Source organism: Pteropus vampyrus, unplaced genomic scaffold (genome assembly GCF_000151845.1).
Source record: "Pteropus vampyrus isolate Shadow unplaced genomic scaffold, Pvam_2.0 Scaffold351, whole genome shotgun sequence".
NCBI lineage: Eukaryota > Metazoa > Chordata > Mammalia > Chiroptera > Pteropodidae > Pteropus > Pteropus vampyrus.
This window is the reverse complement of record NW_011889132.1, coordinates 928,421-945,660: the sequence shown is the minus strand read 5'-3', so window position 1 is coordinate 945,660 and position 17,240 is coordinate 928,421. Positions and strand designations below refer to the sequence as shown.

General features: G+C 34.2%; 1 protein-coding gene and 1 pseudogene across 1 annotated transcript in view; both read left to right on the top strand.

Moving 5' to 3' along the window:
* IL1RAPL1 (interleukin 1 receptor accessory protein like 1) overlaps positions 1–17,240 on the top strand; it is a 1,273,836-nt gene that overhangs the window by 507,463 nt on the left and 749,133 nt on the right. The gene's annotated exons all lie outside the window — the stretch shown is intronic.
* On the top strand, positions 17,086–17,204 carry LOC111731154 (annotated as a pseudogene).

Sequence of the window (17,240 nt, the reverse complement as noted above, 5' to 3'; positions counted from 1 at the left end):
GGTCCAAAGGATATTTACAAATGTGTCCACTAATCAAAACTGAGAAAGAAGCTATTATAGCTCTCTGCCCTCCAGCCTACTCAGAAAAGTCTGTGTCATTAATAAATGATGATTCTTTGATAGGTCATAAGAAATCATTTTCTATATTAAAATTCCCTATGGAAAAGTAAATTGCATAGAAAAGATTTAGCAGGGAATTAACTATCGATTTTGATTTTTTTTTTTTTTTTAGAACATGTAAAAGCTAACTTATTCTAATCACTTTATGGCCACAAAACAGGCTCTGTTTCCAGCCCACATAATTCAAATCCAAAAAGAATACTTGCTGAAAAGGATTGGTAAAATGTCAACAGGTGCTGGGAAGTTTTGTAGGTTGGCCCACAAATTGGCACTTGAAATTACTTCTCTTACAAAATGAATCATTGAAATTTGAATGTCAGTATAATTGGCAAACCACATGTCACCTTTTTTCCTGTGTGAAAATAAAATCATTTCCATAAAAAAGCACAGAGCCTATAAAAGAATAATAAAGTAATGATAAAATAAAAGAGGATAAAATTAAATAGACAGGTATTTATGGTAATGGACTTGGTAGTGAGTGATAATTAAGTATGAAGGATAAATTAATCAAAAATGGTACATTGGACACAGGAGTAGTGTATTTCCAGAACCTAACTCAATGCTCAGTATTCTGTGGAGGACAAAAATAAATCAGTGGCTAGTATTATATATGCAAACTAAATATCAACAGACAAGCTGCGGAATAAAGAAGACAGAGAAAGAGAACATAATGCTAATGCTCCTCTAAAAATGACCGAGATATATTCTTCATGCCTTTTAGCTTTTCTAACATGAATTCCTATAGCCTTCCCTTGCTTTCTTAAAAGCAGCTTGGGCTGAGCAACTCATTTTTATAAATGGCCCTCTGTACTATTTCTAAGAATCATAGGTCAAATTAGTCAGACTGTTGTTCTAACACTGATAATTAGATCCACCCCCTACCAAAATCTGCAGTTAATTGGTAGAATTTCAAGCTTTGTATATTCTGTTGTTAAAAGCATTGTACAGAGAAAGTACAACAAAGACTGTCCTAAGTAAATGACTTTTAAAATTGACTATTAAAAGCCTTTTCTTTCCCCTAAAAGAGTCATGGCCAGCTTAACATACGTCTTAAAATGGATTGCTTGTTGTGTTCATCATTATTGTATTACAATAAACCACGTTTCCCCTGGAAACTGCAGATGATAAAGGTATTCTTCATGCTGAATGCTGTGTAAGGCACGCTGCATTTTGCAAGAATTTAGTAACACCTTAGTGTGAATGTATATGAGAAATATATGTGAATAGATTCAGGAAATCTCTCCTTCCTCTAGCCCCTTATTCACCATTGTGATTTGGGATTAAGCTTTGGCTTTGCAAAGCATAATCATTTTATTTTATGAATAGAATACCAGGAGTTCAGAGACTTGGGTTTTTGTTTTGACTGTCATTGTTTTGTTGTGTATCACTTGGTAAAGAATGGAAGGGGAGATAGGGATTAGATCAAGCAAAGAGGTATTCAGTAAGATACACTTCTGAAATTTATATAGAATTCCTTTTAAATAAATTTCTGAAATATTTTTAGAAAAGGTAGGGTCAGAAATGAGTTAAACGAGGGAGGCAGAGCAAAGTAGCTGAGGGTTTTGATTTCGGAAGTTACAACATAACCTTTCATGACTCAAATATGTCATCTGTACAATGTGGATAATTCAACAATGTATTGGAAAAATTAAAGGACATAATATAGTTAATTCACTTAACAGAGTGTCTGGCATATATATTAGATGCTAAGTTTTGTGTTACAAGTAGCTGCTTTAGGAACAGCTAATTTTACAGTATAATGACATGGATGCAGACTGTCAAGAGCAAACGGGATGGTTTCAGATTCAATTTTGTCCACACATGGCTTTGTGAGCTGAGTGTCCATTTTAGTCAAAACGATGTTTTTGCAGAGAGATAATTTTTAGAGGTGATTAAAAGTTTGATTATAACCACTCTGTGTTTTGTAATTTAAAAACATTTTCACAAAGTCTGTGATTAATTTTTCCCATTTTAAAATTTTATTCTCAGTAATGTGCAGCATTAAATATAATTAGAATTTCATAAGGTATCTTGGGAGATACACTTTCACATATTAAGCTATGCAGAAAAAGTTAAATTTCATAGGTGGTCAAGAACTCAAAGGAAAATAAAAGGATAAGAAGATAGTGAAACGTGGTTTATGGTTCTTAAAAGACATTTTAATGTGGTTACTTATTTTCTAATGAATGCAAGTAACAAATTGAATGCCCATCTATGAGCAGAACCTAAATTAACAATTTAGAAATGAAACAGTGACATAAAATTAAATGAAACTTTTACTTTCACCACCTTTCACAGGGTCATTTATTGATTAAATTATCTCCTGTGCTCGCTGCTTGTCTTACTGCATCAATCAGGCATGAATTTAAATTAGAGGCATTTTGAAAATATAATTAGTAAGTCATCACTTGTATTTATTGAGTAGTAAATTTGTATTTTTATAGTACCTCAGCTATAGTGTGAACCTTTGAATAATTCATTTCTCACATGAAATAGGCAAATTACAAATATCTAGCAAGTTGTAATTCTGGATAATGATTCTTTAAAGGATGAAGAACAGTAGTTAAGCTGTACCTTTGGTCACGCATGGCAATATGTAATTACCATCTGTGGTTTCTCAAGATCAACTTAATCTCTAATATGTAATTCAAATACTTGTTGAACTATACAGTATAATACATGGATAATCTAAATGACTTGTTTTATAAGTAGACGCTATTTTTTATAAACAGCATTTTGAAAATAGCTTGGTAGTTAGGCTTATTCTGCAGTCAGTAGTAGTGTTGTTGTTGGTGGTGTTTTCCTCCTGCTTCACCTCCTCTTTCTTCTTCTTCATCATTATCACCATCTAACCGCTTTTACACAGATTGTCCCATTTAATAGTCCTCAAACTTTAGAGGCATCAAAAGCACCTAGATAGCTTGTCAAAACACAAAAAGCTTAGCGCCACCCCTGGAATTTCTGATTCAGAAGATACGAAACAAGGCCTCAGGTGAGACCAGTGCTTCTAGTCCAGGGATCATGCTTTGAGAATCACTACTCTGGTAAATGCCTGTTTTCTTATCTGTCCCCTCATCTATCTTTTTAATGCTAATATGCCCAAAGGTGCAATATTACTGCTTTTTGCCTCACTGTACACCAACCTCTGTGAACTTCCAAAACAAATCACCAGCCCCGATCTCTCTTTTGAGCTTCTGGTCTGTCACCTGCTACAGTACATCTCCACTTCAGGATCCCACAGGCTCTTCAAATTTAATATGCCCAAATTGGAACTCATAAGTCGACCCCTACAAAGATTGTTTCAATCAAGAATCATCGAATTTTCATGAGAAGCTTATTGGTATGGTATCTTAGTCAGTTCAGGCTGCTATAACAAAATACCATAAACTATGTGGCTCAATCAGTATTTACTTCTCACAGTTCTGGAAGCTACAAAGTCCAAAAATCAAGGTGCCAGCAGATTTGGCATCTGGTGAAAGCCCTGTTCCTGGCTGGAAGATGGCCTTCTTACTGTGTCTTCACATGACGGAGAGAGAAAGAACAAGTTCTACGGTCATTTCTTTGGCACAATTCCCATCGTGAGAGTCCCACCCTCATGACCTCATCTAAATCTAATTACCTCCCAAAGACCTCACTCCCTAATGCCATCTCATTGGGGATTAGGGCTTCAACATATAAATTGTGAGGGATACACTTAGTACAAACATATGGTCTTTTTAAATTAAACTTACTGGAGTGACATTGGTTAATAGAATTATATAGGTTTCAAGTGTACGATTAATAATATGTTCTGTGTATATTGCATTGTGTTCGGCACCCAAAGACACTTCTCCCAAAAAGCCAAACATACAGTCCTAAACAATCTCCCCACAAATTAATTATAGTCCCAAAGGAAAAATAACTATTATAGTAAATATAGATTGGAGAACTCGAACAACATCTTGAATGGCGTGATCAAAAATAAAACCACCAAGAAAGGGAAATGAACATCATATGACTGTAGACGAGGTGCCTTGAGAACACATTACTTCATTGCTCTTCGAACATGGCTTAAATCCATGGCCCAGCACATAAGACACCTGCCTAACTGCCCGGCCTCACTTCTTCCCACTTCCCCCTCTCAGTTTGCTTTACTACCTTATTAACTTACTTGAATAGTGAAGAAAATGCCAGATTCTCTCTTGTTTTGGATTTTCATTCTCGTTACTCCCTTTTGCCTAACTCACACTTCTTCCTCCCCAAGTACGTTCTGCCTCTTTGCCTAGTTAAAACCAACTGGCCTTAGGACTACAATTAACATTGTTCTTTCTGAGAAACCTTCCCTGCTGATACCCCTTTCAGGGATGGTTTAGTAGCTCTCTCCTACTTAGGGCTATCAGACCTCTTACTGCACCATGTTATAATTTCCTGCTCAGTACTCAATCTCCCTGGCTTGAATGTGAGTTCTTGAAGGGTGGGAACTGTCTTATTCATCTTTGTTTCCTCAGTTCCTAGAACAGTATTAGTTAAGAAATAACTTCTTAATGAGTATACTGAATGTATGGATGGTTGGGAAAATTTTTAAATGCAATGGTTAAATCTTTATTTTCACTTGGTGGAACACTGATTCAAGAAAGCAATAATGTTTAGTTTTATATTTGGCACTCAGTACTGGGGAGACACAATTGGATCTGTTCCGTGTTCTTCATCTAATTTGAGATTCAAAAACTACTACTGCGGGGACCTGTTTCTGCTCTACTATTTAAGGTGGTTTGCAAAATTTGGGGAAAATATAGTTTACTTTTATATATAAAATCTTTTTTTATCAATGTTTTAGTTATGAATAACTTATTTACTAATCCATTATAATTAAATTTAAACATGCATAAATAAATATAATCATTATTTTTCTTTGTATATTTAGGGAAAATTAAGAGACAATGACTGAAAGGATATGTTTAATAAAAATTATCTCTAGGTCATGGAATTAATCTTTTGTATTTTCTAACTCTCGACTATTAATATCGATTAACATTATATGAAGAACTAATGTAGAATTTTTTAATAAGCAAGGTTTAGGAATAATATGGTTTTATGAGTAACTCCATGCTTGCTACTTTTTCTTGAAAGAGAAAAATATTTTCTATGATTTTCAGACGAACCATCATTACATTTGTGTGAGCATTCAACAACTCCAACTCTTGTTGTTACTTATCCTGTTGATGATAGCCATTCTTACAGATGTGAAGTGGTATCTCATTGTGGTTTTGATTTGCATTTTCCTAATAGCTAGTGAAGTTGAGCAACTTCTCATATGTCTGCTGGCCATTTGTATGTCTTCTTGGGAGAAGTGTCTGTTCAGGTCTCTGCCCAATTTTTTAATTGGATCGTTTGTTCTTTTGATGTTGAGTTGTATGAATTCTTGATAAATTTTAGATGTTAGCCCCTTACTGGAGGCATTGTTTGCAAATATCTTCTCCCATTCAGTTGGCTGCCTCTTTGTTTAATTGATGGTTTCTTTTGCTCTGCATAAGCTTTTCAGTTTGATGTTGTCCCATTCATTTATTTTTGTGTTTGCTTTCTTTGCCTTTGAGGTCGAATTCACAAAATCCTCTGTAAAACCAAAGTCCATAAGTTTAGTATCTATGTTTTCTCCTATGCAGTTTATTGTTTCACATCTTATTTGTAGATCTTTGATCTATTTTGAGTTAACGTTGGTGTATGGTAACAGATAGCAGTCTAGTGTCATTCTTTTGCATGGAGCTTTCCAATTTTCCCAGCACCATTTATTGAAGAGACTTTCTTTTCCTCCATAGTATGTTTTTGACTCCTTTATCAAAAATTATTTTCTCATATATGTGTGGATTTATTTCTGGGCTCTGAATTTTGTTCCATTTGTCTGTGTGTCTGTTTTTGTTTTTGTTTTTGTTTTTGCCAATACCATGCTGTTTATTATTTTCACTTTGACAAGATACAGCATCTTTTTATGATTAAAACATTGAATAAAATAGGTATAGAAGGAAAATACCTCAACATAATAAAGGCCGTATATGACAAACCCTCAGCTAATATCATACTTAATAGTGAAAAACTGAAACCTTTCCCCTAAGAACAGGAACAAGACAAGAATGTGCATTTTCACCACCCTTATCCAATATAGTATTGGGAGTCATAACTACAGCAGCCAGGCAAGAGAAAAGAATAGAAGGCATCTAAATTGGAAATGAAGAAGATAAATTGTCGCTTTTTGCAAATAAAATGATTCTTTGTATAGAAAACCCTAAAGATGCCACCAAAAAACTATTATAAATGATAAATACAGTATAGTTGCAGGATTCAAAATCGATGTACAAAAGTTTATTGCATTTCTATATACTAACAATGAAATTTCAGAAAAAAAAAAAGAAAAATGCATTTCTATATACTAACAATGAAATTTCAGAAAAAAAAGAAAAAACATTATTTTGCAATGGCAACAAAAGGAATAAAATACCTAAGAATAAACTTAACAAAGCATGTAAAGGACCTATACACAGAAAACTGTAAGACATTATTAAAAGAAATTGAAGAAGACACAAAGAAATGGAAAGATAGCCTGTGTTCATGGATTGGAAGAATCAACATACTTAAAATGGCCATATTACCCAAAACAATATATAGATCAAAACCCCAATGGTATTTTTTAAAGAAACAGAACAAAATGATTGGATTTGTATGGAATCACAAAAGACTCCAAATAGCCAAAGCCATCCTGAGAAAAAAGAACAAGGCTGGAGGTATCACACTACCTGACTTCAAATTATACTACAAAGTAACCATCATTACATCTATAAAGTGAATGAATTCACAATTCAGATTTAGATGTAAAGTGGCTGTAAAGTGAATTGATTCACAAAATCATCAGGAAAAATTTACTAACCACTTAAAGCTCTAGTATTCTTACTAGGGGTGATATAGCGAGACCACCATTCTAATAGTCTCTTGCGGTTTCAGGCATTAAAGATAAAATAATGTGTTCAGAAATACTAATTACAGTCCAGCACTACTTTACGATGGATATACATTCTGACAAATGCATCGTTAGATTATTTTGTTGTGCGAACATCATCGAGTGTACTTACACAAACTTAAACGGTATAGCCTACTACACACCTAGGCTATATCATATAGCCTATTGCTCCTAGGCTATAAGCCTGTACAGCATGTTACTGTACAAAACAACATGAGATTAAATCAAACACAAGAGAAATCAATGCAGTTAAGAGACACTGTAAACATGAGATGTATGAGGCTGCTGCTGGAGTAACCTGGCATACTGTTTTATGGCAAACTTTTTTTTATAAGTAGAAAGAATACACTCTAAAATAATGATAGATAGTATAGTTTAGTAAGTACTTAAGTCAGTAACATAGTTGTTTATTTTTATAAGTATTGCATACTGTACATAATTATATGTACTATCCTTTTATATGACTGGCAGTGAGTAGGGTCTTTACACCAGCATCACCACTAAGACACTAAGACATGAATAATGTGTTGCATTACACTGTCACCAGGTGATAGGAAGTTTTCAGTTTCATTATAATTTTATGGGACCACTGCCTTATGCATACGTGGTCTGTTGTTGACCAAAATACAGGAGTGTATTCCTTTAATTTTTGTACATATCATGAGGGGAAAGTGTTGACTCTTTCCTTATTGGCATTTAAAACTTTCAAGACATTTATGACTTCATTTTGAAGGTCAATCTATAGTTGGATTTTTTAAATCCTTGAATGTATTTGTCCTTTATCCACACTTATCTATGTTGATCCAGTGGCAAAGGACTGTTAATGATTCACAGCATTGTCACTTATCAACAACTGACTAAGAAAATAGCCAAAATATTATAAATTCCTTATTTGGCTTAGCATGGAGGTCTCTTTTCATCTAGCCAAGCATTCTGCAACTTAAGAACTCCAGGCTATTTTATTTTTCATATAATTGAATAGTGCCCTCCTTTTCATTTTTTATTAAAAATTATTGAGGTGACATTGATTAATAAAATCAAATAAGTTTCAAGTGTACAATTCAACAGTACGTCATATATAGCATTGTGTGTTCACCGGCCAAAATTAGATTTCCTTCCATTACTAAATATTTGACCCTTTTCACTCCTCTCTACCTCCTCCCTCCCCCCATTCCCCATGGTAACCACTAATGCACGGTCTGTGTCCATGAGTCTCATTTTGTTTTTTGATAGTTCCAGTGAGTGAATATTCCAAAAATGATAATTCATCCTCTTGGAGTAAAATATAGAATTTCCAGTTACATTTGGTGCTTTCCATCATAAGTGGCCCAAATCAGCTGGTCCTTCTCCTATTCACTTGAGAGGAATAAAAGACCTATTACATGCACAACATCAATGAAGAGTAATTCTTCCTAGATGCTCGATGGGTGTTCATTTCCTTCCCCCATCTTACTTTACCCCGCTTCACATTCTTTGCTTACTTAAGTGTTAAAAAAATATGACTTACTTGACTACCAGTGTATTAAAATAACATTTTATTCTAAAAATGTCAAAGCATTAGTAACACAGATTTTTAAAGTCAAATTTACTACATCTTGGTGGTAATTGGAAATTGTGGCTGATTAATCTGATGTACCTTTGCATTGGAATCTGTGATAGTTAAGAGCAACATTTAACCATCTGTCATGTCAGCCACTGCTGAGAGGAAAGCAATGTTCTATATGCATATTCAACTGCTGCATGATGTGTTGCTGCATTTCATGTTACATATAGTTGCCTAGTGTCTACTCAGAGCAATAAATCTTAATGCTAGGTTCTTGTCATTTTTCATAATAACTGAAAAAATATACGGTTTTCTATTTTATTGAATGAATTTGAATTCATGGAGGGCATCGAATTGTGCATACTCTCTAGTTTATGTGCCTATATATGCTGGGAATGTGGATAAGTTGACCTTCCTGGGCAAATTAATCACAGGATCTTGTCTTCTGTTTTGAAAATGTGAATGTTTCTGTCTCTCTTTACCATGACTTAATGTAATACACTGATTCCCACCCCTCTACAGTATCAGGAGGGACATTTTTGGCTTATGCTCTCATTAGTTTCTCTAATTTTAAGGAGAGAAGGCAAACCTAACCAGTTATTCAGAGCATTAGCACTTCAGGGACTGTTCTGGCCCAAACAGCCTTGAATTTGAAGTCTCTAATAATAAAATTTAGGTAGGATGGCCCTGAGGATATGTAGTCTTTTTATTCCTCTGGATCAGTGGCTCTCAGATTGGTGGGCGCCAATCACCTGGGGGACTTGGTAAAACCCAAAGGCTAGGACCCGATCTTACTCCAGGGTGGGCAATGCTAATACACACTGAAGTTTGAACGCCACTGCTCGAGATGTTCAACCCCCCTCCCCCCAAAAAAGATATATGATTTGACCAAGATAGAAGCTCAGAGGACATGAGTTGTCCCATCAGCCTGTTGTCCTTGATCCCCAGCCACTGTCATAAAACTTGACTGAACTCTCTCGGGCCTTTTGGCTTTATTAGAGGGAGACTGTATAAGAAATAGATGATTGGTTAAAGAAGCAGTGGTACATACATATAATGGAATATTACTCAGCCATAAGAAGAGATGAGATACTGCCATTTGCGACAACATGGATGGACCTCAAGATAATCATGCTAAGTGAAATAAGCCAGACAGAACAAGTTGAAAATCACATGATATCACTTATATGTGGAATATAAAACTAAAAGCAAAAAATGAACAGGACAAATAGAGACTCAGGGACATGTACAGTGGACTAGTGGTTACCAGAGGGGCAGGGGAAGGGGTAAAAGGTGTCAAATATGTGGTGACAGAAAGAAATCTAACTATGAGAGGTGAACACACAGTATAAATATATATATGCCTTACTGTTAAAGTGTACAGCTGAAACTTATTGGATTTATCTAACCAATGTCACAATAAATGAATGAATGAATGAATGAATGAATGTTTAAAAATTCCCAAGAGGGGGAGAAAATAAAGTAAGTTTTGAACTCGTGTAGTTCTCCAGCTTTGAGTTAGACTTTTTTCTGTCACCACATATTTGACCACCTTTACCTTGTCTACCTCCTCCCTCCTCTCCCACCCCCTACCCTCTGGTAACCATTAGTCCATTGTCCATGTCATGAAATAGCTGGACTAGAACCCTGGACTCCAGACATTGAAATCAAGTTCTTCTTTGCTCTAAGCATTCGGTTAGCTTTGTAAAAGTAGCATGCCTATTTATAAGTTGTAAGTTTCTCACAACAGCAAACCAAGGAGTTCATTTGCACAACCCTCTCTTTACTGTATAATATTCTAGTAAAACAAACAAATAAACAACTTAATGTATATACATCTTTGAATTACCTAAGTACTGTCATTGCATAATCATAGCTTAGTCATTAAAGCCTTTGGGATCTTCATTCTGAATAGGAATTCTGATGAGAGTACTCTCTGAGTGATCTGGAACAAGTTACCGAACCTAGTTTCTTTGCCTGCTAGATGGAATTTTTAACAATAATGACCTTATGGGGTTGCTCTGATTATTCAATAAAGATAATGTGTGGGAAATACTTAGTACAGTGCCTAGGGCATAATAGTAACTGCTCAATAATATCAGAAACTATAGGCAAGGGAAGTATTGTTAGGAAAAAACTGAGGCAAAGATAGGGTGAGGGGATTGGCCTAATATTACATAGCTGGTATGTAATATATTTGTTCTTTTTACAAAAATTTTAAAGATATTTTTTAATTTTTTTTAGAGTTGACATTCAGTATTATTTTATATTAGTCAGGTGTATAGCACAGCAGTTAGATATTTATATAATTTTCAGATTGATCCCCCAATTAGTCTGGTACCACCCTGGCAGTATACATAGTTATTATAAATTTATTGACTAATCATTTATTTGTTCTTAACATGAGAGCTTGCCTCTTGTATCAGAGCTGACCTGGTAAGTCTCTAATACCATGAAGGAAGGAATTTACTTAGGTCTAGGCTATGTGGAAGGAGCAGGCAGTTTGAGAGGAATCTCAAATTGAAGATAACACTCACTGTGTCAATTACACTCAGCCATAAAATCCTTAAACTACTTCACACTGCTTAATGCTTACTTTGGCCTGAGGTAGATTGAGATTTTTTTCAAAAAAATTACACACGAACACACACACACACACACACACACAAACATACGCATACAGGGTAGGAGGGGTCATTGCCAAATATCAAATATGTTTTTTTTTCCCTTCTCTGCACAAATCTTATAATGTTGATATGAACAGTATACTTAAGGCATAATTCTTTATGGTGAAATTTAGTAATGCAAATAACATCTACTACTATTTGGGTAAGAATTACAAAAGCACTCCATAGAGTTTATTTGTTTTCCCTTCGAAACACACTTATCAAGTGATACCAAAAGTGAATTAACTTTAAATTGTTCTAAATTTTTTTGAGATTTTTACTTTCTTCACTTAAGTTCTCCTGAGTAGGTAGTAGATACATGTGCTTTACTCTTCCTCTACTTGATTCTTCCCTTAGTACTTCTTCTACTTTAAAGTGAGGAAATTTTAACTTTAAATGTCTATTCTATTTAATAATGGTTTCCTCTTTTTTTGTTAATTAATGTATCTAAAATTTTAAATTGTTTGAAAAAGAAATAATTTCTTTTTATAGCTTCTTAAATATTATATGCACGATTAGGAAAAGCAGCTGCTATTGGCTTGCCAAAACTAAAAGTTAAAATGTATGATGATAATGTTGATGTAATTTGTGACCTTTTACAAGCCACTTTGCCCTTTGAAATTAAGTGTGCCAGAATCTACAAACATACTGTATTGAATAGATTACCCTAACGTTTTTGTTGACTTTTAATAAGAACTCTTTAAAACAACTGTGAAATGTTATTTTTTAGCTTTTTTTCAATAAAAATCACTGAAGCCATTTTAATTTGTACATTTGACTGCTCTATAAAATTTTCCTTCATGTGCTTCCATATCTTACTACTTTACAAACACACACACACAAAGCTGAATCCATAAGCTATCAGGTTTTCCCTGTGATAACTAGAATGTATTAGCACATCCCGTCAACCATACATTATTACTTCCAAAGCTGATTCAGCTCTTTTAAAAATAACCTTTGATTTTATATTAAGAGAACTTGTCACCCTTCAATGTATGGTGTCAGAATGACAGTAGTGATTTCACTAGAAAAATAAATGTCAGTGGTTAAATCTTGCTGGTCCACAAAAATTCTCCAGTTGCTAAATTGCATTTTACCTTCACCTACAAATATTTAATAGGAGAACTGACAGTTGACGGCTAAGTAAAACTGTATCAATTTTGTGCAGTAACTGGACAGATTCGCATTTGAAAGATGTTAAAAAGACTATGAGAGAATTAAGAAATGTCAAAATGGCATTCCTTAACATTTAATATTTTTAATATTATTACTTATGTTTTTGTTTAAATTATTAAGGCTATACTGAATAATAACAACAGAAGTTTTTCCAGGAGCATCGTGTAGGAGCCTTTTAAACACAATGTAAAATTGAGACTAATTTCCCAGCCTAGCACTGATTCCAGTCTCAAGACAATATAAGGGAACTCTGGAAAGGGTGTAAGGGTATTATGTATTTTCTAAGTGCATCTGGTTGCCCATCTCTTGCAGCCAGCTTCGGAAGGGCAGGCAGCAGCAGTGGATTTCTGTGGTCACCCATTTCTCCAGATTCCCTGAGCAGTATGAGGGAGAGGAAAGCAAAGTTGTCCAGAAAACCTGGCATCACAGGGAAAGTCCTTTTTCAAATATCTTCTTGCCCTCAGAGAAAATTTTATGGAGCATGATGATAAGCAGAAGAAAAGAATGACAGGTAATAAGGGATTAAGAAGAGTCTTGAGAGTTACTAATGAGAAAAACGATAGGAAATGGTAAAAATTAGGGCAGACATGCTAAAGAGAAGAATAATATTGGAATTGTAATAAAACTCAATAATTACAACTACATACTTTTTTCCTTGTCTTTATCTTATGATTTCATGTTTATTCTTTATTTACCTTGATTTGTCTATTTTTATTCTCATATTACTGAATATATGTTTATAAGCCACTTTAATTAGTATGGTTTTGCTTAGTTATACTATGGTAATATACAATCCCCGGATTTCATTGCCTTTTAATGGAATTGGTTTATCTATGTCTCATGTTACATGCTATGTGACAGCTGTGGCTATGGTCTATGTCTCTTCTTAATTCTTAGATCCAGGGTAAAGGAATAACCACTATCAGGGGCATGACATTTTCATAGCATAGGGAAAAGGACAATGGTGGAAATGTGAAATGGATTTCAAAATGTGTGCTTGGACATGACTTGAAAAAATAATATAATCTACTCTAACACCAAAATTCTTTCTGGAATGAGATGTAGTATAGTAACATTAACTTTAAATCGATGTGTGTAAAGCGTTACCATTAAGCTGGAAATCTAATTAATAATGGTAAAGGTAGTTTTAGTTCATTAAATTATTATCCAGCATCTACAATATCAAAGACACCAGAAAGAAGCAAAGATTAATAAATGCCTGTATGCCGTATTTAAAATTCTATTATTTAAATGAGGAATACAGCGGAAGATACAAACCAATATACATGCATCCACTGGTGAGTGCCTTCTTCAGGGATAAAAGAGGTGCGATTTTGCAGAAAGTGAGTTAGAAAAACTGTGAAGCACTGAGTTCTGGAAACTTTAGGATAGTTTCTATGTGAAAAACTGTTAGAAGATGATAGTATTAAAAATGATACAGTGATAATAGATGGCTTTTATTGAGCATTTGCTATATATCAAACACTTTATATATTTAAATATTTTTGGCATAGTTTCACAATAAATTTTTCACATATGTACAATTATCTTTCTCATCTTACAGATAAGAATACAAAGACAGACACATAGGAGACTATTATTACTTATAAAGTCACTGAGTATGTATGGATGAAGTGAAACACGAAAGTGAAAAGGTGTTTGTAAAACATAATAATAGTATTAGTGTATGTGTATATATATTTACGTATTTATATACATGGAAAGTTCCCATCTTATTTTCTTGCAATTATGTGAATGTTTTCATGGCCTAAGCGCAAAGAAATTTTTCAGCAGATGCAATCAAAGGCTATTTGCAGGCACATCTGCAGCATCCAGCTCAGGTGACCAGTGAAGACTGTGCCAGTGAGCCCTACAGGACACTTACATAAAGCACTCTGCTAAGACTAAGAGACATAGCTACTCTACCCAATACATAAAAGCAGACACAGGGACACAGCCAAAATGGGATAACAAAGAAACATCTTCCAAATGAAAGAACAGAACAAAGCTCCAGAAAAAGATCTAAACATAATGGAGACAAGCAATCTACCAGATACAGAATTCAAAACACTGGGTATAAGGATGCTCAGTAATCTCAGTGAGAGTTTGAACAAAGAGATAGGAAACAAAACTGGAGATAGAAAATAGAACCAGCCAGAAATGAATACAATAACTGAAATAAAGAGTACATTAGAGGGAATTGACAGTAGATTACATGAAGTAGAGGACCGAATCAGCAATTTAGAAGATAAGGTAGCAGAAAACACCCAATCATAATAGCAAATAGAAAAAAGAATTTAAAAAAATGAGGATAGTTTAAGAGGCCTCTAGGACAACATCAAGAGGACAACATTCACATCATAGGGGTACCAGAAGGAGAAGAGGGAGAGCAAAGAATTGAAAATCTATTTGAAGAAATAATGACAGAAAACTTTCCTAACCTAGTGAAGGAAATAGACATACAGGCCCAGAGAGCACAGAGTTTCCCAAACAAGATGAACCTGAAGAGGCCCACACCAAGACACATCATAATTAAAATGCCAAAGATTAAAGACAAAGAGAGAATCCTAAAATCAGCAAGAGAAAAGCTGTTAGTTACCTACAAGGGAGCTCCCATAAAACAGTCAGCAGATTTCTCAACAGAAACTTTGCAGGCCAGAAGGGATTGGCACTAATTATTCAAAGTGATGAAAAGCAAGGTCCTACAACCAAGATTACTTTACCCAGCAAGGCTATCATTTAGAACCGAAGGACAGGTAAAAGAGTTTCCCAAACAAGAAAAAGCTAAAGGAGTTCACTGACTCCAAACCGGTATTACAGCAAATGATAGAGGGACTGCTTTAAGAAGGAGAGGAGGAAAAAAGAAAAAGATGAATAATAAAATGGAAATAACTACACATCTATCAACAATTTCTTTAAATGTAAATGGAGTAAATGCTCCAATCAAAAGATATAAGATGACTGAATGGGTAAGAAAATATGACCCTTACATATGCTGCCTACAAGTGATTCACTTCAAATCAAAAGACACACACAGACTGAAAGCAAAGGGATGGAAAAAGATATTTCATGAAAATGTAAACAAGTAAACAAAAAAAAAACAGGTAACAATACTCACACCAGACAAAATAGACTTTAAAACAAAGGCTATAACAAGAGACAATGCAGGACCCAGTAATTTTACTTCTGGTTGGTTATTTGAAGAAATTCAAGATACTACTTTGAAGGGACAGGTGCATCCATATTTTTGTTGCAATATTATTTACCATAGCCAAGATATGGAGGCAACCTAGGTGTCCATCAATGGATGAATTGATAAAGAAGACGTGGTACATATATATAATGGAATATTTCTCAGCCATAAAAAAAATAATGAAATCTTTCCATCTGCAACAATATGAATGGACCTAGAGGATATTATGCCAAGTGAAATAAGTCAGACAAAGGAAAATGCCATATGATCTCAATTATATGTGGAATCTAAAGAACAAAGTAAATTAACAAACAGAACAGAAACAAACTCCTGGATACAGAGAACATTCTTATGGTTGCTAGATGGGAGCGGAGTTGGGGAGATGGGTGAAAAAGGGGAAGAGATTAAGAAGTACAAATGGTAGTTACAAAATAGTCGTGGTGATGTAAAGTATAGCATAAAGAATATAGTCAATAATATTGTAATAACTACGGTGTCAAATAGGTATTAGATTTGTTGGGGTGATCACTGCATAAGTTATATAAATGTCTAATCACTATGGTGTACACCTGAAACTAGTATGTCAACTAATTGAAAAATAAAAAAAGATATTTAAAAAATATTTAAAATATGTAACTGCCAAATCAGTAGCTAGTAAAGAGTAAGGATAAAAACTTTGATTACTCATGTACCTCCCCGAAAAAAAAGTAAGAAAGAGAAAATAAAATTGAAAAACAATTTAAATTGAATAATGGGAAAGTACCCCAAAAGAGGCTATTTGCAAAGCAATTTCAATAAAACTTACAAACACGACTCTTAAGGGTATAATCAATTGATAAAATGCTACATTTCTTTATAAGAACTATTAAGGAAAAATAAAGCAGTATGACTGTTGATGGTGTTTTAATATTTTGACAAAGTGATCATTTTATTCTTACCATTAAAGTAAAACTCTGGCTTTATATCTTGTTGAACCCACCTCCACTCTTTTCCTATATCCTGTATGTGAGGAACAGAAGTTTGAAGGGAAAAAGTGTAAGGAGGCAAAGATTTCTATATACAGGTTTATTAATGAGCAAATTATGGGCATTGTGTCTTCTATGTGAAAAACATAATATTCAGGGAAAAACTGCTATAATGAATTATTGTTCATTTATGTATTTGTTACCCTAGAGATCTTTTGTAAATTTTCCATTGTTCTAAAGCAGTAAACTCTTCTCTATTTTGTAAATGTTATACCTGTATTATTTAAAAAGGACCATTTTTTTGTTTGTTTGGAACATAGTGTCAATATCCAGAATGCATGATAAAAGACAACAGAGAATATTTAATAAATTAACAGTTATTGGGGAATATGCTAGTATTTCACAAACTAAAACTATATAGTGAAAGGATATTAGTCTACGGCCATGCCACCCTGAACAAGCCCAATCCCATCTGATCTCGGAAGCTAAGCAAGGTTGGACCTGGTTAGTGCTTGGATGGGAGACCACCTAGGAAGACCAGGTGCTTTAGGCATAAAAAATAAAAAATAAGGGATTGTAAGCTGACAAG